Source organism: Camponotus vicinus, unplaced genomic scaffold (assembly GCF_025532165.1).
Source record: "Camponotus vicinus isolate PSW18456_S1 unplaced genomic scaffold, iyCamVici1.0 SCAF_1, whole genome shotgun sequence".
Classification (NCBI taxonomy): domain Eukaryota; kingdom Metazoa; phylum Arthropoda; class Insecta; order Hymenoptera; family Formicidae; genus Camponotus; species Camponotus vicinus.
This window is the reverse complement of record NW_028141945.1, coordinates 27,001,079-27,028,768: the sequence shown is the minus strand read 5'-3', so window position 1 is coordinate 27,028,768 and position 27,690 is coordinate 27,001,079. Positions and strand designations below refer to the sequence as shown.

At 35.5% G+C, this 27,690-nt stretch overlaps 1 pseudogene; it reads left to right on the top strand.

Annotated features, from left to right (window-relative positions):
- Window positions 1–20,138: 20,138 nt before the first annotated feature.
- On the top strand, window positions 20,139–27,302 carry LOC145965225 (uncharacterized; annotated as a pseudogene).
- The last annotated feature ends 388 nt before the right edge of the window (window positions 27,303–27,690 follow it).

The window sequence follows — 27,690 nt, the reverse complement described above, 5'->3', positions numbered from 1 at the left end:
AATATAAGACAGCTCGTCATAAATAAGTAGCAAAAATTCCAAGTCCCAGCAGCTGAAAATAACAATTAAATAATATTTGGCCGTATGAAAAAATTAATTTAACATAAAATACTAAAAACATCAATCTATACAAAAATCTATTATCGGTATAAAATTTTAATTAATCCAAACTAATGTACTAAAAAGGTATAATATTTTACAAATGTATATAACCATATAGTAATGAAGAAAATCAAATAGTAAAATAAGTATGATAAATCAAATATTAATACACTAAATTTTAACAATAAATATCTTAAACTAAATAATAACTACAAAAGGAAAAATTCAGTATGAATGAAAATTTTTATACATAACTCTTTCTGCATGCAGAATAGTAAGTCACCCTATAAACAAAGCCTCACTCGGTTGTCCACCGGGTGTCTCAATATTTTCATCACCTAACGAACACGCTATACAGAAAAATAAAATATATTTATTAGTAAAATTTCCTTAGAAATACATTTCAACAATAACCTACACGTGAATCCATATTCAAAAATACATTACTCAATTACAAATATAAAAAATTTATATATATATATTTGAATATACTTGCCAAATGAATTTCAAACAAAGAATTACGGATGTTTTGCGTAGCAGCCTTGTTAAATATTTAAAAGAGGCTCATTTCGTACACACATTATCCATGAAAAATCCATAGGCTTGTGCCTTTCCAGATATATGTATATACATATACATATATAAAAACCTACATAAAGGAAAACCACATTTTAATAAATCAATTAATAGTAAATAATAACGCCAACAATACTTACTAAGCCTCCTCCAACATATAATGAAGCATAATCGAACGGTTAAACCGATCGAGATTTATACGCGAGACCTCAATAGGTAGTACGTGAAAGTGAGAGAGACCGCACTATCGGTCGGCCCGCGCGAGCGAGAGAGACAGCGCTATACGTAATCCCGTATGCAAGAATTAATGAGAATTAAATCGCGAAACAAGCTCAGACCGACTTGTCACCCTTGTTATTAATATATATATATATATAATTATTAATAAAAATAACAAAGTGAGTTGGGCACACAAAATTTGTAGTCATAAAAAACATGCAATATATCCTTATATACTTTAAGTATATATATATATATATATACAGGGTGACCCATTTTAACTTAGGCAGCCAAATAACTCGAAAAATAAGCAAGATAGAGAAAAATGTTTTAGACAAAAGTTGTATGGTTTCGAGGGGGCCATAAGATGGTATCATTGGTTTGACCTTGAAGAGTCATTTGAAGGTCACGTGAAGGTCACTTCAATTTTTTTAAATGGAATACCCTATATATTTTTGTACATTCTTGTAGCTTATTTCGAGAGCTTTCCAAAACACTATAATTAAGTACCTTTCCGTTAAGTACTTTTTGAGTTATGATGCTTGAAATAATTTCTTAATTTTACATAAACCGTAAAATATCTTGTAAAATATTCATTTTTCGATTATCTTACCTTAATACTTTTATGTACAAAATAATGAGAGGAATCAATTGGTGTAAAGAAAACACATAGTTGTTTTTAAGAAAAAATATGGAATTGTTAATTGCAAATTACATATTTTTTCTTCGAAACAACTATGTGTTTTCTTTACACCAATTGATTCCTCTCATTATTTTGTACATAAAACTATTAAGGTAAGGTAATCGAAAAATGAATATTTTACAAGATATTTTACGGTTTATGTAAAATTAAGAAATTATTTCAAGCCTCATAACTCAAAAAGTACTTAACGAAAATGTACTTAATTATAGTGTTTTGGAAAGCTCTCGAGATGAGCTACAAGAATGTACAAAAATATATAGGATGTTCCATTTAAAAAAATTGAAGTGACCTTCACGTGACCTTCAAATGACTCTTCAAGGTCAAACCAATGATACCATCTTATGGCCCCCTCGAAACCATACAACTTTTGTCTAAAACATTTTTCTCTATCTTGCTTATTTTTCGAGTTATTTGGCTGCCTAAGTTAAAATGGGTCACCCTGTATATATATTATCCAAGGAATATCCGTTAGCTTAAGTGCTTTAATTATTCATACAAACATATGTACTCTAGCAACCTAAATACAATAAATCTTTTTATTAATAACAGACTTAAAAACTATAGGTAAATGCGAATAAAATATGATTTTATATGCGTGAATTAATAAGTCAGTCAAGCGGTCAAGGCTAAAGATGTGGGGTGCGTTATCTACTGACACGCGTCAACGTATCTTATCTCCCTTGATACTTACGACGTTCATGCATTAGACTTCAGACCAAGGAGACTTGGAAATAATATTCTTTTAAAGTCGAGGCGTGAAATAAATTTCGGACCGACCTTTTGCTTTGACCATTAACACGCATAGTTATTAATAAATATATATTGCAATATGTTTTACTAAATTATTAAGTTGTAAATCGTAGGAGAATACGTAACACATATACATACGAAATTTAAAAGGCGAATTATAAGAACAATATAACTGACAATAAAACATAAATTTAATGAAGGAAATAAGATATGTTAAAATATATTAAAGGGATTAGAACATAAAATTGAAATCCAACAAATGTACAATCTTATAAAATTTAGTAAAACATGATTTTATACGTCCTAATAATCAAGCTAAATTATAAATCTTCTTATATGTGCCAAAGGCTAAGGCTAAGTCGAACGCAGTGCGTTATCAGTTGGCGCATGCCAATAATCTTATCTTCCACTATGTCTCAACATACGCGCCCGAGTCTAAAGACAAAGAGGACTCGAGAATAATAACTCGAACGAATATTATAAGAAGCACTTCCTATTGCGAGCGTAATGTTCATAAAATTATAAAATTGTTAAAAGAATATATATATATAGATATTCATACGCCAAATGAGCCTGGATGTTTAATAAAAAATTAAGAAGTAATAAGGTTCAAATAAACTCTTATTTTTCGGCATGAAAATATTAATACACACTGAATCATTATAAAATAAATTTGAAAAGACAATAAAAATTTAAAACTATAAAATCTTACAACCAATATATATATATATGTATATATCCTACATAATAAGTAGCAGAGCTACATGAATTGTTGCAAACGAAATTATTAAATCGTCTTATAAAATAATATAAGAATAAAATTATTCACCAAGAGATAAGCGATCCTCCGAGCTTCATTCAGTACAGTTGTACATGGGCTCATTTATCGATAAGATAAGAGACCCGGCACGACCGCCTGGTATTACAGCCATCCGCTACAATAGAATTAATTCGATATATCGAACTGTAATAATTAGAACGCTTTTATACCACCGAATTGTTATTAACAATTATTTCTCCTATGTTAAGCAACTATATATATATATATATCCACATATATATATATATATATATATATATGTATATTATAAAATGATTGTAATTATAATAGTTTATGACACCAGAATTTACTAACTATAAAAAATTTATTATAAGCGGAATTTTAAGGCAGCTTTTGAACGGAGCATGCTAGAAGAACCGTTCGCATTTCTTTCGCATTTCTTTAAGGAGATTTAAGATTCTACATTAGAAAATGTATGCAAATAACGAGAATTCTGGTAGCTAAAAACTATTATAAAATTTTATAAATTAACAAACCAACGCACGGAGAGCCCATTCCCCCCCACGCAAAAGCGCAACTACTACGTCACAACATGCGCCAAAAGGAAGGGCAGCTAGAGTAGCAAATAGCAGCCAAGCAACCTACGCTTAGAGCTCCCATTCCCCTACCACTGACTCCTGGAACGAAGTAGGGATCAGAGGGTACCTCAGGGAGCGCAGCTCAGTCTTCCGTGCATTTGACCCAGCGCTCTCGAGTGGACATCACCTAGCATCTGACCACCAGCTCTCTAGAAGGAAGGAAGCATCTTAGAGCCGTCAAATATTGTACTCGAGTATACTTTAAAATAAAAGTGAATTCAAATTCAACTTCGGTCTTCTGCCAGTTATTCTTCAACGGCTCCTGACCTCTCTTCAGGGACCTCGCCGAGGCAGTCGGTCTCCGACGGAGAGCAGTCATCCTTACACATCGAGAACTTCATCATCTGGTAAGTACATCTTAAACCAATTAAATTCTCTTTGCTTCCTGATACTTATTAATAATTAATAATCTATACAGTCGCATGCTACTTGACTGTCATTTTCTATATTTTTAATTCTTATCTTCAACTATTCATATTCCCACATCCATACACACAATTTATTTAAATTATATTTCGAACTGAAAGTCTTTCATGGGATCTATTTCTTTGATAAGACGACTCGATTGACAGTAATTAGTAAGAACCTGCTTCAGCAGGACAAATCTAATTTAGGCACAGTGAAAAGGCAATTATCTTGAGGAACATATTCCAATGATAGAGGTTTCCTTTTGACTTGGAGCTGGTGAGGCAAATGTTACGTCCCGCAACAAAATTCTTATTTCTTATTTAAATACGCAAAAATTGCCTCTATAATCTTTAAACTGTAATTCCACCGACGAACATATAAATCTTAATCTCACTGCATAGTATATTATTGTTAATATAATTAATATTGTTAATTAAAATTCCACCGCGCCATCTATTATCACCAATATTTCTTATTATAAAATCTCACCGCGCAATGTATTATCACCAATACTTGTAGTACATCAGTTTCATTCCGCCGCGCGATATACTATTGTCAATGTCTCCGAAAATAATCTTTCTTTATTAAGAAGCTAGCTATACATAACATAACCTCACTTAAGAATGATAGAAATAATTTTAAGTATTTACCCATGTATAATATCGCCCGTATAAAAATTACCGGTAATAATTTCCTACTTTACCGACAGTAGGTAAAGTCACCCCACACAAAAGTTACCGACAGTCGATAAAATAAATTCCTACTTTACCGACAGAGTAAAAGTTACCGACACATGATAACACAGTTACCGACGTTACCTACTGAAGATAAAGTCATTTCTTACTTTACCGACTGAGGATAAAGTTACTTCCTACTTTACCGACTGAGGATAATAATGTTGCTAACCTTACCGACATATAAGAGTATACCTCTTTTATTCGTATATTATCCTGATACTAAAAAAGGTAAAAACTAAAATTCAAAGGATTTTTATTAAGTTATATATACATATATATATATATATTTGTACACGTCCCAGCACCGACTATACATATGTCTCATTATTTTAAGGCATAAACTATATCAAAAATCGTTGATTCCTTATTAACTCAAAAAATAATATAGATATAAATCTCGTTATAATTTTTACTTAAAGAGCATAAAAAGCTGAGTCGATACATATATGCATAATTATGAAAACTTCAATATTACTAATTTTATAAGTAAAGTTTTAAATATGATTTTACGTATGCAATATTATAAGTCGCTAAAAGGTGCTCAAGGCTAAATGCAACGCATTTCTCAGAAGCGCCGATCGATCGCAATTCTCAGAAATGCCTAGCTCTCCGCATTTTAAGCTCCGGAATATTCTAGAATATTCCGTTCGAATATTATTGCGCAACATGATGAAATAATTAATTATTATTAAGAGACAAACGAAATTATTGTTAAATGTTAATATTAAGCATATGCAATAATTTTTATTAATTTATTAATTCAAAAACCTAACGGTTATAATTATTAAAAGTTAAATCCAAACAATATTCCGTTCGAATATTATTGCGCAACATAATGCAACATGATGAAATAGTTAATTATTATTAAGAGACAAACGAAATTATTGTTAAATATTAATATTAAGCATATACAATAATTTTTATTAATTTATTAATTCAAAAACCTAACGGTTATAAATATTGAAAGTAAAATCAGAGAATAAAAATTGTTGCATAACATGTTGAAATAGTTAATTAATAGTCTTTATTCCGCCGTAAATTAAAATTATGTTCACTTATATCACACCGCGTGAAATAGCTGCAATAATTTATTAAAAACAATTAATTTACATTATTTTATTCCACCGTGAATTAATTATATGCATATATAAAATAGCCGCAATACTTTATTGCGCCATGAAATGAAATTAATTTATATTACTCTTTTAATTATATCCCACCGCGATATAAAATAAATTATTGCATGCTAAAACGAGAATTTGTTAACAATAATTATATTCATATAGATATATTATATATATATATATATATATATATATATATATATATATACATATATCTATATCCCACTGCGTAATCATAAATATATATATATTTTCAGATGTTAGAAGAATTGAAATTATAATAGTTATGATATCAGAATTTATTAATAATATTTAAAAGCATTTTTATATAATAATGCATAAAAGAAAAGAATGAACTTTTGAACGGAGCATGCTAGAAACTCCGTTGACATTTCTACAGTTAGAGTTTAAAATTCTACATTAGAAAATATATGCATGTGCACTGCAAAGAAATTCTGAGAGACAAATAATTATTATAAAAATTATATGTCAAAAGACAATGTAACCAGTATAGCCGATTCTATACTGACCGCTCCGTCGCCCCCACTCTAAATCAGAAGAGTCGCGCCACCTACAACTCAAGTTACGCCCAATTCCTGCGGCAACGCCCAGCAGCGCGCGCATCTTCCCCACGCTTGCACCAGCGGCGCACGCAACCAGCCCGGAGAAGGGAACCAATGAGCGATCGCGCCGCCCACGCCTGAGGCGCACATCCTCCACCATCAGACCCCGGACGAAAAGTAGGGACCGACGCCTATATAAACCCATGCAGAGCGGTCCTCCTCGCATTTGGCCCAACGATCTTCATAGTGTTAACTTGGCATTTGACTCGGCGCTCTCAAGAAGACATCTCCATACATCAGAGCCATCAAATATTATATTCTATTATATTCAAGTATACTTTAAAATAAAGTGTCTTCGAGCTTATAATCTGGGTCTCCTGCCACTTATTCTCCAACGGCTCCAGACCTCTCTTCAGGGACCTCGCCAAGGCAGTCGGTCTCCAGCAGAGAGGAATCATCCTTACACACCGAGAGACTTCATTGCTTGACTGCAACCCTCTTCCTGAGCCATCACCGAGGTAGACGGCATCCAGTGGAAGGAAGCAGCATCCACACATTAGAATACAGCAGCTCTTGGTAAATACTTAGATGAATGCTATTCATCTATAAATTCTTTTAATTCAATTTCATTTCAACTTACTACTAACATTAATTAAATTAAACTGCATGATAGTTTAATTCGGGAATCTATACCTTCGACTATCCATATTCCCTCATCCATACACTCAATTTATTTAAATATTACTTCAAATTGGAAGACTTTTACTGGGACTTATCTCTTTGATAAGACGACTCGATTGACAGTGAATAAAGCGAGGCTGCTTCGGCAGAACATTGCTCAAGGCGCGGCGCAGTGAAAAAGGCAATTATCCTCAGGGAAGTTTCCTTTTTTTCTTGGAGCTGTTGACTATTCCTGGAAAACGGAACTAGAGTGTCCTGTCAATCGACGTTTGATTAGGCGAAGATACAATTTCGGCCCGGTTAATTGGCAATTTTCATGAGATTGTCTTTTAATTTTGGAGCTGGTTGACGCAACCGTCAGATTGAATCTTGCCTTGATTTCAAAACACGAGATACATGCCAGAAATTAGTGATGATGCACTGGCTTAGCTTTTGATAATTTCAATTATTATTTTAGTACATTTCATTTATTATAACCTGACATTATAAGGTTAATACTAAGCCAGACGTTTGACAGGTGGATACATTGTTAAAGTATCTAATCTCCTTATTCCTCCTCAAGCCTCTTCGATTTTCAGTAAACCGATTTTAGATATTCAAATCCCAATTTTAAAAAACAAAACTAACCTAATAATTTAACAAAATTATATAAATTACCGTCGGTCGATAAAGTTACCATCGGTCGGTAAAATCGAAATCTACATTACTGACGGTCGGTAAATTAAAGTTACCATCGGTCGGTAAAACCGAAATCTACATTACCGGCGGTCGGTAAATTAAAAGTTACCATCGGTCGGTAAAACCGAAATCTACATTACCGGCGGTCGGTAAATTAAAAGTTACCATCGGTCGGTAAAACCGAAATCTACGTTACCATCGGTCGGTAAAACCGAAATCTACATTACCGACAGTCGGTAAAATAGAAATCTACATTACCGACGGTCGGCAAAACCGATGTTACCATCGGTCGGTAAAACAGAAACCTACATTACCATCGGTCGGTAATTTTCGTGAGTCGATAATTACCCCGGGTCGGTAATTCATTATTACTATTATAATTTATTCTTCTCCGACTATATTCTAGTCGCGATCTAAACCCTCATGAAGCTTCAATGACTAGATCTGACTATTCCTCTCTTTACTTTTCGGTTAATAATTATTTTTATTGAACGGATAGTCACGCGAGACCTTTTCTTTTTATTTAACAGGTGTTGGTCAACGTAAGTAACATCGAATCCCTATACAATATTATTCCATCTTCACTTAATTAAATAAATTGTTATCAAACTATATAATTAATAGATGATCCGCGCTCGACGCTCAACCCCGGGTACTCGACGTGAGCTTTCCATTCGCAAAGCTTCTCGCCATATACAACAGAATAAACGCACCCGACGATTACTGCTTAATCGCGTCTCATTCCTAAACGAACTTATAGAGCCAACCCCATCTACGATAAATCAGTCTTCTCCATCCATCCCAGAGATCGCAGAAATAAATGTTTCAACGTCAAAAGATCTGTCTCTCCCTCTAACTGAAGGAAATACAGAAATCCAAGAACCCCTCGACACTCAAATAAATACTTTCGCTTCAACGACACCACCTACGGGAAATAACTACACCCCCTTTGAAACAACAGAGGAACTACCTGAAGAACTGAGCGACTTTATCTTGGAAGCCGAAGAGCGAAACGCTGAGATAGCGTCAAACCCAGAACAATATAATTATTCGCCGGAAGAAGACGATTTCTATCCTCCTCCAAGCTATTCACCAGTATCCTACGAGGATCTAGACCCTTTCGCACCCTTGGAGATTCCCCAAATAGAAACCGCGATACCTATTGCAAATATCGATAGCGAATATTCATATATTCTCCCAGAAATATACGGTTACTCTTCGGAGGAATAAATCCACATTTATTCAAGTTATGAAAGAAAAGAAACAAAAGGTGAAATAAATAAAGAAATCTTAAATCTATATAAACCATTTATTTATTCGCATTCCCTCCTGAATCCTCTCTCTACGAGCACAACAGACCTTCAATCTCTCGGCGTCCCAGGGTATAGCCGGCCTAGCAGGTTGCCCTAAAACAAATTGAGAGAGTAGTTGCGTCCAACTGGGAAAGTAAGACTTCCAGACCAGTCCTAAGGAACTGGGGACGTAACACAAATAAAAAATTAGCGGCCTCCTGTCATATCGACGTTTGATTAGGCAAAGATACAACTTAGGCTCGGTTAATTGACAATTATCCTGAAGCTGCGTCACTGATGATGGAAGTTGTCTTTTAATTTTAGAACTGTCTGATGTAAACAACGTCAGGTTGAATCTAGCCTTGATTTCAAGATACGAGATCCATCCCAGAGATTAGTAACGATACACTGGCTGAGGCTTATATGGAAATTTTACAATATACTGAGCCAGCTGCATTGATAAACTGTCATTTCAATGACATCCAGTAATCCTCTTCTTACTTGATGTCCATACACCCTATTTGAAATTTAAAAGCATGATTAATAACTAAAAATTATTTGATGATTTCAAATCACAATTTAGTATCAGAGAAAGAAATAAAATAAATTTATTTAATTATCTACTTTCTCTTCCACTGTGCATATGCGTGTGTGTGACGTATTATTCACACGGTACTTTCATTTTCAACAGGTGACCCTTTTTCTTTTCTTGCGACATCGTAAGTAATAATAATAATTTTCGGGAAAATTAACTAAAATATTATATTATATTCGTATCGGAATTCGAACCTTTTCTCTCATTAATAGATGGTCAACACCCGACGTCCAGACCCAATAACTCGTCGCGAATTCCCTCTGCGAAACGCAGGCGTAGCTCGCCGAGAAATATATAGGCAACGATTGCTCCGAGATCGTCCTTCCGTTGTACGACAATTATTTGTAGACAGGGATAATATCCCTTCTAATATTGTACACCAACGATCGCGAAGATACCCTCTTCGATTTGTCCTTCGCCCCCTTGCCCCCTGAATTTAATCCAGAAATCAACGACAACGGCAACATCCCAGCGATACCAGCTGGCGAGGAGTCTGAGGAGGAAGACATTACGGAAACAACCCATTCAGACAGCTCAAGCGACACATCGACAATAATTGTCGACTTAAACAATCCTACGGACGGGATCCCGCTAGGACTGCTCCGCGCTTGGGAGCGCAACGGAGAAATCCCTGCGACAAGGGACCAACAAGTCCAGACTTCACCGCCGCCAAGCCCTCCACGAACTCCTGACTCATTCTCAGGCCATTTTACCCCGAATTCTTCCCCGATTGCTTTTTGAGAAGCAGATTTAGAGCCCATAGATATCTCTCCGAGCGAAGAGAGTTTTACAGATTTTGAGATAAATCAACTCCTCGACTATTTAAGCAGCGAGGAATTCCTTGATACGATTGTAGACCTATAAAAAAAATATAACATTAATATCAACAAAAAATTTATTATTATATCCTTCTATATTTAACATAAATTTGCATTTAATGTACATGGATAAGGGAATGAAGTAAAAAGAAATAGAAAATTATAATACAAATCCATTTATTTATTTGTCAACCTTAAATTATCTCTGAAAAGAAGCGTTTACAAGATCCTGAATCTCTCGGCGTCCCAGGGTATAGCCGGCCTAGCAGGTTGCCCTGAAAAAGAAATTGAGAGATACAACCTTGTTCGTCCATGCACGGTAAGCCATGCAAAGTCGTTGAATAAACGATAAAATAGGACGTAACAAAGGCTTCCCTTGATAAGAGAATTTTGAATTTATTTCTCTCTTGAATAAAGTTGATTAATAATAACTGGAGAAATATATTAATTTTATTCGATTAACATATTTCTGTAAAACCAGCTATTCAGTTAGCACTGGTAGTTTGCTAGTATTTTAGTTATATAGGATAACTAAATAATATGAACATCGGATGATTACATATAATATATATAGTGATATGAATTTATAGTGAATATATATAATTACATTTAAAAATTATTTAAGATGAAAAATTCTTGATATTATACTACAAAGTAATATTTAAAATTTTTGTTGCGGGACGTAACACCAGTAAGTTGGTCGATTAACGACAAAGTTTTAAATATATATGGTCTTAATAACTTGTATATGCATAAAGTGAGTAAGCTTTTGTAGCTCATTAACAAAAGAAAAATTTTTATGTGGCGGGACGTAACAGCAAATAGTCAATTGTATCCCTGTTGAAGTAATGGTAAGAAAAACGGAAGAATGTTATGCTGAACTTCCTGTCACGGTGCGCAATCATTCTCTCTTTGTTACACCCAAGTCAAGAATCATCACCAAAATTGGTAATGAAAGAGAATGCAGTATAGAACTACCCTGTACAGAATCGAAGATACATGGGTTCAACTCACTCCTAATATTCAAGTTAGACAGCTACCGCCTCAACAGCTAAAACCTATGGCTGCTCTAACCTGGAAATACCTCACACCAGGACCTTAGCTACCAGCGGAATCTACTCCGAAACGGACATAGAAAAGCTAAGAAATCATATTATGTTCCCAGCCGAAAAGCCTGCTTTACTCAATGCCGTTGCTAGAGGACTAACTGGCCATTCCATGAACACTGAAGGGATCTCAGTATACAACCTGCTGGATGAAAATTCCCTAAATAAAATTGTGGAAAGCACAGCCTCGCGAATCTGGAAGGGATTCATAAACTTTGGATCAGCCACAGCAGGACTCGTCGGAATCTTCATGATCATTCGCCTAGTCAAGCTTGTTATCGACACAGTCATCCATGGATACGCCTCCATACTGTATATGGTTGTAGCCTGCATTTAATCGGAGCCCTGTGGAGCTCCCTTGCAAACCTGCTACTCCATCTGGCACGAGAATCTTCTAAGAAATCCGGAGACGATAACCAAGACGATCAATCACCTGGCAGGGGAACGAATTTTCAAACCTCCAACATCGATCCCACTGCGCCTCCGGAAGTAGTCGTTCAACAACCTCCTCCAGTCAAACCTCCAAGGACGATGAGAACTTGCCACGAGGAAACCGCCAAAAACGTAAATATGCCTACATCATATATCAATTTAAGAGACCGCTTAAACACTCTAAATGAAGATATCTAATCTCCCTAGACCAAAATCCTCCGAAAACAATCGGATTTTGTTCTTATTAGGGGGGAGGTGTTACGTCCCGCAACAAAAATTTTAAATATTACTTTGTAGTATAATATCAAGAATTTTTCATCTTATATAATTTTTAAATGTTACATATATTCACTATAAATTCATATCACTATATATATTATATGTAATCAACCGATATTCACATTATTTAGTTATCCTATATAACTAAAATACTAGCAAACTACCAGTGCTAACTGAATAGCTGGTTTTATATACATATATTAATCAAACAGAATTAATATATCTCTCAATTTAGTTGTTATAACTATTGTAAAAGGGATTCAACTGTGTTAAAGGTGTTCGCGACAAAATTCATATAAATCATTATATGAATATTAGCAGAAAATTTATTATTTCAAACATCTATTAATATATATATGTAACCAAAAATCTAGGAAAATATACTATATTACACCTGCAGTAATCGTGCATGCAAAATAATTATACACTTTAAATTAATTACAGAAAAGTGAACATAACTGTTATATAAAACACTATTATAATTAATTCCTTTAGTCAAAAAGAAGACAAATTTAAATTTCTATTTTTAAATTCAAGTAATTTATATTGTTAGAGCAAAAATATCGTAAGGGAAAATACGTTCATATAAGTACCTATACTTACTGTACTGTAAAATTCCATAAAATTCCCTTTACAATAATATACGGAAATATTTATGGACCAACCGAGCTACTTCATAAAACATAACCCTTCTCCTGGAAATTATAAAATAATATTAGAAACAATTTATTTAAAGACTAAGTAAAAACACTTTTAATTATAAAACAATACTTACCTAAAATCTTTTAACGATTGATCTTATTGCCCTATACGGATCACTTCGATGGATGATGTAACTGGACTGCCATAAGTGAGATGCAATAATTACAAATCTTGAAGTCTGAAAAAGGAAATAATTAATTAATAAAAACATAACCTATAATAAAAATGCTAACAAATGCTCCGAGAGCGAGCCACATAAAATATTAATTCGAAAAATTACAAAGAATTATCAATAATAAAAGGAAAGTTATGAGGTTAATATTATACATACATATAAAACATAAACCTACAAACAATAAATAAATGTACTAAGGCAATCACAAATTTAGTGTCCATAAATAATAGTTACTATTGAAATAATACATTAACTTCGCCTGATATAATTTTAAATACTAACAATAGTGATAATAATAAAATAATTAATATTCTATATAATTAAAGAAAATAAAATTAATAAATCTTTAAATTAATTATTTAAAACTTCATTATATACTCTCAGTATGCAAGGTTACTATCAAATATGCAATTTCATTATGATGCCACATAAATTTTCCTTTCATACGCATATACTCTAGAGGGTGTGAAGTTGGGATTTCGACTGAAAGTTCTAATAGTTCTGATTAGAGTTCCAGCTTCCTTTTAAAGAGTTCTAGAGTTCCTTATGTTACGTCCCGCAACAAAATTTTTATTTCTTATTTAAACACGCAAAAATTGCCTCTATAATCTTTAAACTGTAATTCCACCGACGAACATATAAATCTTAATCCCACCGCATAGCATATTATTGTTAATATAATTAATATTGTTAATTAAAATTCCACCGCGCCATCTATTATCACCAATATTTCTTATTATAAAATCTCACCGCGCAATGTATTATCACCAATACTTGTAGTACGTCAATTTCATTCCGCCGCGCGATATACTATTGTCAATGTCTCCAAAAATAATCTTTCTTTATTTAGAAGCTAGCTATACATAACATAACCTCACTTAAGAATGATAGAAATAATTTTAAGTATTTACCCATGTATAATATCGTCCGTATAAAAATTACCGGTAATAATTTCCTACTTTACCGACAGTAGGTAAAGTCACCCCACACAAAAGTTACCGACAGTCGATAAAATAAATTCCTACTTTACCGACAGAGTAAAAGTTACCGACACAAAAGTTACCGACACATGATAACCCAGTTACCGACGTTACCGACTGAAGATAAAGTCATTTCCTACTTTACCGACTGAGGATAAAGTTACTTCCTACTTTACCGACTGAGGATAATAATGTTGCTAACCTTACCGACATATAAGAGTATACCTCTTTTATTGGTATATTATCCTGATACTAAAAAGTTAAAAACTAAAATTCAAAGGATTTTTATTAAGTTATATATACATATATATATATTTGTACACGTCCCAGCACCGACTATACATATATCTCATTATTTTAAGGCATAAACTATATCAAAAATATTTGATTCCTTATTAACTCAAGAAATAATATAGATATAAATCTCGTTATAATTTTTACTTAAAGAGCATAAACAGCTGAGTCGATACATATATGCATAATTATGAAAACTTCAATATTACTAATTTTATAAGTAAAGTCTTAAATATGATTTTACGTATGCAATATTATAAGTCGCTAAAAAGTGCTCAAGGCTAAATGCAACGCATTTCTCAAAAGCGCCGATCGATCGCAATTCTCAGAAATGCCTAGCTCTCCGCATTCCAAGCTCCGCAATATTCTAGAATATTCCGTTCAAATATTATTGCGCAACATGATGAAATAATTAATTATTAATTATTAAGAGACAAACGAAATTATTGTTAAATGTTAGTACTAAACATATGCAATAATTTCTATTAATTTATTAATTCAAAAACCTAACGGTAATAATTATTAAAAGTTAAAGAATATTCCGTTCGAATATTATTGCGCAACATAATGCAACATGATGAAATAATTAATTATTATTAAGAGACAAACGAAATTATTGTTAAATGTTAATATTAAGCATATGCAATAATTTTTATTAATTTATTAATTCAAAAAACCTAACGGTTATAATTATTAAAAGTAAAATCCAAAGAATATTCCGTTCGAATATTATTGCGCAACATAATGCAACATGATGAAATAATTAATTATTATTAAGAGACAAACGAAATTATTGTTAAATGTTAATATTAAGAGCATATGCAATAATTTTTATTAATTTATTAATTCAAAAACCTAACGGTTATAAATATTAAAAGTTAAAATCAAAGAATAAAAATTGTTGCATAACATGTTGAAATAGTTAACTAATAGTTTTTATTCCGCCGTAAATTAAAATTATGTTCACTTATATCCCACCGTGTGAAATAGCTGCAATAATTTATTAAAAACAATTAATTTACATTATTTTATTCCACCGTGAATTAATTATATGCATATATAAAATAGCCGCAATACTTTATTGCGCAATGAAATGAAATTAATTTATATTACTCTTTTAATTATATCCCACCGCGATATAAAATAAATTATTGCACGCTAAAACAAGAATTTGTTAACAATAATTATATTCATATAGATATATCTATATAAGTATACATATATCTATATCCCACTGCGTATTCATAAATATATATATATTTTCAGATGTTAAAAGAATTGTAATTATAATAATTATGATATCAGAATTTATTAATAATATTTAAAAGCATTTTTATATAATAATACATAAAAGAAAAGAATGAACTTTTGAACGGAGCATGCTAGAAACTCCGTTGACATTTCTACAGTTAGAGCTTAAAATTCTACATTAGAAAATATATGCATGTGCACTGCAAAGAAATTCTGATAGTCAAATAATTATTATAAAAATTATATGTCAAAAGACAATGTAACCAGTATAGCCGATTCTATACTGACCGCTCCGTCGCCCCCACTCTAAATCAGAAGAGTCGCGCCACCTACAACTCAAGTTACGCCCAATTCCTGCGGCAACGCCCAGCAGCGCGCGCATCTTCCCCACGCTTGCACCAGCGGCGCACGCAATCAGCCCGGAGAAGGGAACCAATGAGCGATCGCGCCGCCCACGCCTGAGGCGCACATCCTCCACCATCAGACCCCGGACGAAAAGTAGGGACCGACGCCTATATAAACCCATGCAGAGCGGTCCTCCTCGCATTTGGCCCAACGATCTTCACAGTGTTAACTTGGCATTTGACTCGGCGCTCTCAAGAAGACATCTCCATACATCAGAGCCGTCAAATATTATATTCTATTATATTCAAGTATACTTTAAAATAAAGTGTCTTCGAGCTTATAATCTGGGTCTCCTGCCACTTATTCTACAACGGCTCCAGACCTCTCTTCAGGGACCTCGCCGAGGCAGTCGGTCTCCAGCAGAGAGGAATCATCCTTACACACCGAGAGACTTCATTGCTTGACTGCAACCCTCTTCCTGAGCCATCACCGAGGTAGACGGCATCCAGTGGAAGGAAGCAGCATCCACACATTAGAATACAGCAGCTCTTGGTAAATACTTAGAATGTTATTCATCTAAATTCTTAATTCAATTTCATTTCAACTTACTACTAACGTTAATTAAATTAAACTGCATGATAGTTTAATTCGGGAATCTATACCTTTGACTATCCATATTCCCTCATCCATTCACTCAATTTATTTAAATATTACTTCAAATTGGAAGACATTTACTGGGACTTATTTCCTTGATAAGACGACTCGATTGACAGTGAATAAAGCGAGGCTGCTTCGGCAGAACATTGCTCAAGGCGCGGCGCAGTGAAAAAGGCAATTATCCTCAGGGAAATTTCCTTTTTTTCTTGGAGCTGTTGACCATTCCTGGAAAACGGAACTAGAGTGTCCTGTCAATCGACGTTTGATTAGGCGAAGATACAATTTCGGCCCGGTTAATTGGCAATTTTCATGAGATTGTCTTTTAATTTTGGAACTGGTTGACGCAACCGTCAGATTGAATCTTGCCTTGATTTCAAAACACGAGATACATCCCAGAAATTAGTGATGATGCACTGGCTTAGCTTTTGATAATTTCAATTATTATTTTAGTACATTTCATTTATTATAACCTGATATTATAAGGTTAATACTAAGCCAGACGTTTGACAGGTGGATACATTGTTAAAGTATCTAATCTCCTTATTCCTCCTCAAGCCTCTTCGATTTTCAGTAAACCGACTTTAGATATTCAAATCGCAATTTTAAAAACAAAACTAACCTAATAATTTAACAAAATTATATAAATTACCGTCGGTCGGTAAAGTTACCATCGGTCGGTAAAACCGAAATCTACATTACCGACGGTCGGTAAACTAAAGTTACCATCGGTCGGTAAAACCGAAATCTACATTACCGACGGTCGGTAAACTAAAGTTACCATCGGTCGGTAAAACCGAAATCTACATTACCGACGGTCGGTAAACTAAAGTTATCATCGGTCGGTAAAACAGAAATCTACATTACCGACGGTCGGCAAAACCGCTGTTACCATCGGTCGGTAAAACAGAAACCTACATTACCATCGGTCGGTAAGTTTTGTGAGTCGATAATTACCCCGGGTCGGTAATTCATTATTACTATTATAATTTATTCTTCTCCAACTATATTCTAGCCGCGATCTAAACCCTTATGAAGCTTCAATAACTAGATCTTACTATTACTTTCTGTATTCTTGGGATAATAATTATTTATTACTGAACGAATAGTTACGCGAGACCCTTTCTTTTATTTAACAGGTGTTGGTCAACGTAAGTAACACCGAACCACTATACAATATTATTCCATTTTTACTTAATTAAATGAATTGTTACCAAACCATATAATTAATAGATGGTTCGCGTACGACGTGCAAGCCAAGGTACTCGACAAACGCCTTCCATTCGCGAAACCTCTCGTCGTATACGCCGAAATAGAAATACACGACGCTTACCCCATATTATTGTATCGCTGGATAACGAAATCATAGAGCCTACCCCATCTACGATAAGTCAGTCTTCCTCTTCTATCCCAAAGACCACAACAATAAAAGCTTCAACGTCAAACGGTCTGTTTCCCCCTTCGATTCCTGAAACCGAAGAAAGTATAGAAATCCAGGAACCCCTCGACAATCAGATAAATACCTTTGCTTCAACGACACCACCTGCGGGAAATAACTACACCTCCTTAGAAACAACAGAGGAACTACCTGAAGAACTGAGCGACTTTATCTTGGAAGCCGAAGAGCGAAACGCTGAGATAGCGTCAAACCCAGAACAATATAATTATTCGCCGGAAGAAGACGATTTCTATCCTCCTCCAAGCTATTCACCAGTAACCTACGAGGATCTAGACCCTTTCGCACCCTTGGAGATTCCCCAAATAGAAATCGCGATACCTATTGCAAATATCGATAGCGAATATTCATATATTCTCCCAGAAATATACGGTTACTCTTCGGAGGAATAAATCTACAGTTATTGAAGTTATAAAAGAAAAGAAACAAAAGGTGAAATAAATAAAGAAATCTAAAATCTATATAAACCATTTATTTATTCGCATTCCCTCCTGAATCCTCTCTCTACGAGCACAATAGACCTTCAATCTCTCGGCGTCCCAGGGTATAGCCGGCCTAGCAGGTTGCCCTAAAACAAATTGAGTGATTAATTGCGTCCAACTGGAAAAGTAAGACTTCCAGACCAGTCCTGAGGAACTGGGGACGTAACACCCTCTGTCACGACGACGATTATTTCGTGACGGATTAATTAACACGCGTACGTCCTTCATCGGTCGCGACAAGATACCTTTGAATATTGCCCTCGACGAGCGCCCGGAAACCTCTTATAATTTAGCATTCGCACCCTTATCAACCGACAAGAGCACTGACGCCCCTGTAGATGCCATACAGGCCGGGGAAGAATTTAACGACGAATCATCAAGTTCTACGTCTGGGGATAAGTAACTGTCCGACGATAGAAGTGGACCTAGATAATCCGACAGTTACCGTTCCGCCTGGACTACTCGCTGCGTGTGAAGGAAACGCCGAAATCCGCAGGACCACCGATAGGGAAATACAAGTCCCATCTCCCACGTTAGACGCATTTTCTGGATACTCGACCCCTAATTATTCCCCCGTACAACCGGGAGAGATACCATTCGACTTGTCTCCCTTGCCGATATCCCCCAGTCCTGAGGGATTCGAAGACGCAGTCGTTAACGACATTTTAGACTAGATAGCGACGAGTTCTTTGACGAAATTGTTGACGTGTATCATACATAAAATAATAATAATAAATCGAAAAATCTCTGAATAATAAAGGGTTGAATAACAACAATAAAGAAGAATAAATTACAAAAATTTACTTATATTTATTCATCGATCCGAAAACCTCTCAAAGAAGCATCCGCAGATCCAAAATCTCTCGGCATCCCGAGGTATAGCCGGCCTAGCAGGTTGCCTCAAAAGATAAATTGAGAGATTAACCTCACTCGCCTGCAAGGATAAGTCCAGCAGATGTGTTCCTAGAAAACAGAGAGTGAGAAGCGTTAGGACGTAACAGATACATATTGAAATAATATTAGAATTTTTTTCTTTTTTAGCTAAACTGGTTGCACTAGTTCAAAATTTATCTTTTTCCATCCATATTGAAAAAAAAAAGATAAACTCTGAACCAATGTAGCTAGTTCAGCTAAAAAGAACAAATGAATTGTAGCACTCAAGGCATTGATTGTGTAATTTTTTCCTAAGAGCAAAAATGTGAAAAGTTTTACGTAAATTCAATGAATAAAATTGTGGAATTAACGTAAAAACTTCACGTTTTCGTTCCCAGGAAAAAATAACATAATCAATGCCTTTAAATATATTCGGCACATCCAATGACACCTGAGACTTGCAAACTCATAGAATCTGTAGAATCTGTAAAATCAGGGTTCCAAGCAGAATCAGTTGGAATTATGATAGATTCAGAATCAGCTACATTAGCTGATGCAGAAGTGGATGAGGGTATATGCATTGAGATAGAAGTCTTCATGTTTGAACGAGTCCTGCATATTCTGAGAAAGTTAGGTACATTTATTAGATGATTCTGTACTATACCTAAGGAAAGATGTTCGTTGTTTTAACTTACATTCGAGGTTTATAATAAGGAATAAGAAAGCTCATTTCCCCATAATACACAAAATCTATTCCCTCATTCTCATTTGGGCCCTCCCTTGCACCAGAACCAGATGGAATATACTCCATCCGCTTGCGATGGGCTCGCATGAACATTGTACGTAGACTATCCCAACGTTTCTGCACAGCTTCACCTATAGTAAATTGAATTAGTTATGCTAGGAAACATGAATATTAATAAAAAATTAAGCAATATGAATTACTAACCTGTTTTCTGTTTGGTTAGAGCAGCACCCACTTGTTCCCAACAATGTTTTTTGTCTACATTTTTGTACGCTTTTATATCTTTTACGTACAGACAAGGATTTGCCTGCACAATTTTAATTATCTCTAGATCTTCTTCGATATTCATTTTCACAATTACATTTGGGACGCAACATAGCAGAAGACACGTAACCGCACACCGCACACATGCCATGCCTCGCTTGGAACTTGGAACATATGAAGCGTTTGATTGGTCAGTCGTAAGCAAATCGGTAGTCGGTGTCGTAAAAGTTGGCTGTTGGCTAACTCCACCGACTCACCGATTACGACTCACCGACCACCCATCTGACTCGCTTCCGACTCACCGATTGAGGCTTAAGACTACCGACTACCGACTCATTGTAGACCCGGCATAAGATATATGGTAAGTAAGTGTTGCATTTCGTCTTTCACTAGATTTTTCGTGATTATTTGCATGACTTTAGGATATTATTTCTTCAAAATTTTATTTAATTTTAATTTATTTTATTATGTTTGGATCTTATCGCGTGTGTAATGCTTTATGCGGAGAGAGCTGATAACAATGCAATCTTGCCTTAACTGGTTGGGTCACCACACGACCTTGCCTTCACTGGCTGGGTCACTACTTGACCTTGCCTTAACTGGTTGGGTCACCACACGACCTTGCCTTCACTGGCTGGGTCACTACTTGACCTTGCCTTAACTGGTTGGGTCACCACACGACCTTGCCTTCACTGGCTGGATCACCACACGACCTTGCCTTCACTGGCTGGGTTACCACACGTTCAAGCACCCCGAATTGTGAGAGGCGAGGGGACTCACGTTAATCAAGCACCCCGAAGGGAACAGAAAACTGCTACGTCCACGACGTTGTTCCTGGGTTACGCTAAAAGCAGTTTCTTGAGAAGTAATTAATGAGTAATAAAAAATAATGAGAAGTTTGTTTTAAGACTAATTTCGAGTATTAACAATGAAAACGTGGTATTTTTATTGTTAATTTATTGCAGAATCGTAAGCATGGGTTCTCAGTAAGAGAAATCGAAGAAATTGAATTTCGTCGATTACGGCGCCATCTATCATGAATCGAGAAAAATGTTTCAGACAAATTGTATGTGTTTTTAGCCAAAGATTCCGAATATGCAATAAAAAATAGGGGTTCCCATTTAAGATTTCAAACTTGCCCCCCTCACCGCCCAGGGGGAGGGGTGGGGGGGCTCATTTTAACGTCATTGTACGTCCCCCTCGAAATGACAAAATTTTGATTCTAAACATTTTTTCGTAGTGTGCTTATTTTTCGAGTTATTTGGCTGCCTAAGTTAAAATGGGTCACCCTGTATATGAAATTAATAGATAAAATAAAATTAGTAGGCAAAACATTCACATCTATTGGAGAACATAGATAAGGCAAAACTGAAATTATCAAATAAACGTCCAAGTGAAGATCCTCAGAATAATATTCCAAACAAATGTCAAATATTGGAGAGATGGGGCTCTGGGAGCACAGCAGTTATTCTAAAAGCATTAGATAAAGCGATACTACGCTTTATTATTGAAGATATTCAACCTCTTTCCATTGTAGACAGTCCAGCATTCATTAATTTGCTTAGAATTGGACTTCCTTTACATATTCGTATAATGTGTAGAAAAACATTAAGAGACAAAGTTTGTGAAACATACCATAAAATGAAAGCTACTCTGGAAAAAAAATTGACAGAAATTGAACTAATTGCGACAACAGCAGATTTGTGGAGCAAAGCAAAAAGGTTAGTGATATTTTATATTTTTATATTTTCGTTGAATTGTAAATTTTTATATTTTATAAATTAAAATCTAAATTTGTAGGAGTTATTTAGGAATAATTATTCATTGGGTGAATCCTGTAACTTTCGAAAGAGAGTCGGCTGCATTGGCTTGCCGTAGGATAAAAGGCAAACATACATACGATGTTTTAGCTCGAGCAATTAACTCAGTCTTCCTCGAATATCATATCCAAAATAAAGTGTGCTGTACAATTACCGACAATGGAACCAATTTTGTTAAAGCTTTTCGGTAAGAGTTTGTTTTAAGAAAAATATATTTAGTATATTATTTAAATTTTTTTACATGTGCAAACGAATACAGTATTTTTTCGCTCACATACATTTCTTTTTATCATGTAATACAAATAATTATATAATAATAATTATCTGTGCAAATTATATACAATATAAATATGGATATAATAATTTGTATTATATATATATATATATATATATATATATGTATATAATATAATATTTTTTAGGAGTTTTGAAAAAGATGAAGATGAAACATCTAATGCTGTAGAATTTCACGATTTAAATAATCTCTAAATTACAAACGATATAGAAGACACGGATGCAGAAAATTCGCTTACCCTTCCGCCACATCATAGATGTGCGAGTCACACTTTAAACCTTGTCGCGGTAAAAGATTCCGAGAAAGCTATGGATAGTGATACTTTGTACAAAAAACTATATAGATTGACATTTGCCAAATTAACCAAATTATGGAATAAGCATAATCAATCTACACAAATATCTGACAAAATAAAGGAAACTTGTGGCGTCTATTTGAAAACTCCCGTTATTACCAGATAAAAGATTTCTTGTATTAGGTAGTAAATATGAAATTTATTTGATCTTAGATGATCTTAGATTTCATAATAGCATAACGATTTTAGTACCTAGAAAGTATATTTGTAATATTTATATACAAGTCACTTGGTGACTTATATATAAATATCTCAGATATTATTCTCTCGACATAATAATAAAAAGCATTGAGAACTGTCACCAATCCTATGATCAAATAAGTTACATATTTATTATTTTTCAATATTAATTACGTTAATCAAAATATTCACTTTCATTTCTCATTATATTTTCATTCAACTCTGCATATAAGTATATATAAGTATTTTTTTTATAAATAATTTATTAAATAATTATTAAATAATTTTATTAAGTAATAATTTTCTATATTTTTTTCACCTTTTTCTATTTTGATAGATGGAACTCTACTTATGATTCTGTATTGCAATTAGTAACTCTTTTAAAAAATGATCCCGAAAAAATTAATCAATGCCTCGATTATTTTAATTTGCAAAGACTGACAGAAAATTAAATTAAATTCCTAGAAGAATACTGTCAGGTATACCTCTAAATAAATTACAATATGTATTAATATGTAGTTGTAATATATATATATATATATATATATATATATATATATATATATATATATATTGATTGATAGTTTATTGTCGCCCCTTGGGGATTACAAGGCGCTTTTGCAAGGAGCGTTCCCGAACCTTTAACAAAACTATACCACTTCTCCCCCCTGACCTGGCCATTTTGCGACCATTACAGACTACAATACCCTCACCCACCCTACGCATCCTCCCCCTCCTTGACCTCCCTCCCTCGTCCCCCCTATCACCCGCCTGGCTCCAGACTCTTCTTCTCCCGCCTTTGTTTTCTTCTTGTGGTTGACTGCTTCCTCTGCACCTCTCCCTCTTCTCTCTTTTCTCCTGTCCCTTGTTTCCTTCGTCCAGCCTCTCTTCCTCCCTCGTACTCTTCCTTTCGCTCTTATCCTCTCCTTCCTTTTCCTTCCGGCATCAGAAATGGCTGTACAGACTAGACCGAACCAAAATTAATCCAACATACAAAAAACAAAAAACAAAAAACAGAGGCTATCAACTCCTCCCCTCTACACCCTCCCTTTTCACCCTTTCCCTTCAGCCTTCCCTCCTATCCCTCCCTACCCTTCTTCTTCCGCCCCTATACTCTTCTCCCTATCCCTACTCATCCCCCCTTCCTCCTCCTACCTTTCCCTTTCTCCATTTCCTACCTTCCTCACCCTCTTTCCCTTCCCCCCCTTCTTTCTACTCATCGCTTTCATCCTCTGTTTCCTCCATCTCCTCATGCCACCTATCTTTCTCCACATCCCATCCCCAAGCCTTCCCATCTATCCATATCCTTCTATTTGTGACTACCACCACCCTCCCCCTCGCCCTCTCTGTCCTTGCCCTCTCCACCAGCTTCCACCTTACCCTCCTCTCCTCCAACGTCAAGTCCTCGTCTACCCCCACCCCCAATTCCTCCTTATCTCCCATCCCCTTTCTAGCAATTCCTTCTTCTCTTCCGTCCTCCTCATCCTCACAATTAATACTATACCTACGTTCCCCCTCCTCTCACTATTCTCCCCAATTTCCACCCTTCTCCCCAATTCCTCCATCATGATCCCTTCTATCACCCTCTTCCTTTCCTCCGCGCTGCCTCCCTCTACCCCTCTCCACACCACATTCCTCCTTCTTTCTCTCCTCTTCTCCTTCTCTCATTCTCTCCCTCCTCTCCAACTCCCTTCTCTCTCTCCTTTCTCACTCTCTCCCTCCTCTCCTCAAACTTTCTCCACACTTCCCCTCCTGTTGTCCCCCTGCCCTCCTCTCCTAAATCCTCTCCTTTCCTCTGTCCTTCTCCCCCTTCATCCTTCCTCTTCTTCCTTCTTTCTTCCCGTTCCTCTTCCACCATCCTCCACCACTCCTCTTCCCTTTCCTCATCTTCTATACTCTCTTCTCCTCCACTCTCCCTTTCCCTCTCTACCCCCCGTCCCTTCTTTTCCCTACCTACCTCTTCCCCCCGCTTCCCTTCTTTCCCCTCTTCCTCCTTCACCTTCTTCTTTTCCTCCACCACCTCTACTCCACTGTCGTCCACTCTACCACTCCACCTGCCCCTCCTCTCCCCATCTATCTCTCCCCTTCCTTCCTCCTTCTTCTCTCTTGTCCCCTTCCTCCCTTCTGTTTTATTTCCCTTTCCTTCCCCTATCTCCTCCACCTTCCTATCCTCCCCTCGTCCTTCCACTTTCCCGCCTATCTCCTCCATCCGCTTCTTCACCCCCTGCTTCCTTTCTCTCCCTTCTCCATCCCCTGCCTTCTCCTTTTCTTCCTCCTCATCTACTCCTCTTCTGCCTTCTTCGCCCTTACTCCACTTGCTCTTCCTCTCTCCACCCTCCACCCTTTCCCCTTCCTCCTTCTTCTCTCTCGTCTCCTTCCTCCCCACTATTCCCCTTCTTTAACTTTAACCCCTTCACCTTCCAACCTTCTTCACTTCTACCCCCATCTTCCTTTTCTCTCCTTTCATCCTCTTCTTTGCCCTCCTCTCCTGCGCCTTCCTTCTCCTTCCTAATCTCCGCTCCTTCACTTTCCCTATCGACCTCCCCTCTCTTCTCTAATCCCATTACCAATCTCCTCATCACCAGAACCAACTCCACCATCACCTTCTTCAGCTCCTTGACCTCTTCCACCAGTTCTCCGCACTCCATTCTGCTGTCCATTCTTTACTTTTCTTCCCTGCCGGCACTCCCAAAATTCTTCGTCACCACAATCGATCTGCGCATCGATTCCCCGTCTCTCTATCCCTCGCTTCCTTCAACGCACCCCTGGCGCCATCCATCTGTCACTTATCTCCTTACTCCAGCCTCTGGCGCCATCTCCACTTTCCACCTTACTGTATCTCTCTCTCCTTTCTTCTGCCTCCCGCGCCATCTTCACTTCCTTCTCCATCACTCTTCACGCCTCTCCCTCCATCTTCCGTTTCCCAACTCAGCACTTTTCCATATATTTTCTCACTCAAAAAACTCTTTAACCCTTCTTTCTCCAACTCCGCCTCCACCTCCATCCGCTCCCCCGGTCTACCTCCTCCTCTTCCCCCGCTCCCAGCTTTCAACTCTTCCTCCAACCATCCTTTTTTCCTTCTCCTACCGGCCCACACCTCCACACCTGTCACCTCAATATACGTTCGCGGCCGATCATCATATATATATATATATATATATATATATATATATATATATGTAGAGGTCGTAATATGTATATGTTTAATAAAATGTATCTTTTCCTCATTTTGTTTGATTTAGGTAATGAAACCTTTAGCGCAAGCCTTAGATATATTGCAAAGCGAGACATGGGATACTTATTACCGGTCTTTAAAAGAAAAATTAGAAAAATTCAATAAAAGTGGATTTACATATTGCCAATCACTAATCGCAGCTATACAACAAGGTTTAAATAAAAGGTAATTTGCTAAAATTAATTTGTTATTTTTTAAATAAAGAATATTTATTCATTGATTCTGAACATATATAATTCTAGATTTTCCGCATTATTTGAAAAAGAAGAGCTTATTATTGCAAGTTGTTTGCACCCTAAATTCAAATTAAATTGGATAAATGGAGAAGAAAGGAAACTCGCTAAAAATTATTTAGAAGATTTATTAGGAATCCGTTCTACTGAGAGTTCCCCTAATCTTAGTGAGAAACTCGACGATCGCGATGACTTTTTTGCTTTTGATCAGCAAGTAAAAAAAGTTGAATCCACGCAAGAAGAATTGTATCGATTTTTAAAATCGAATAACTGCAGTATTAGTATGTTAAATGATTACACTGCAATTAAAAAACTTTTTATTAAATATAATACGACACTTCCGAGTAGTGCATCCGTTGAACGAATGTTTAGTGTTGGTGGTTCCGTAATAACACCACAAAGAGGACATCTTCACGATGACATAATTGAATACCAAATCCTTTTGAAAATAAATAAAAATTTTTATTCATCAAAATTTTAAACATTAAATCATTTAACATACTTAGTATTTCATGTATCTTATACTTAGTATTTCATGTATTAATCATCATGATGTGTTTCTTATTATTTCATGTATCTTATAAATATTAAGAAAAAATATAGTAATAAATATTATTCGATGTATATATACATATATAGAGGGTCGCGGGTCATCGCGGCACTAATAGTTTTCGAGTTATAAACGATTGAAAATAAAGGATTTTTCGCAAACTAAGGCTTATGGGAATAAAATATTAATAAAGTCACATTCTTTAGTTAATTTTAGGTAGAGTTTACTTTAATAGAATTTTAATTTAAGGCTTAGTTAGGAAGATACATGATGACAAAAATTGGGAATATGCAAAAAATAATGATCTCCCTCGACATTT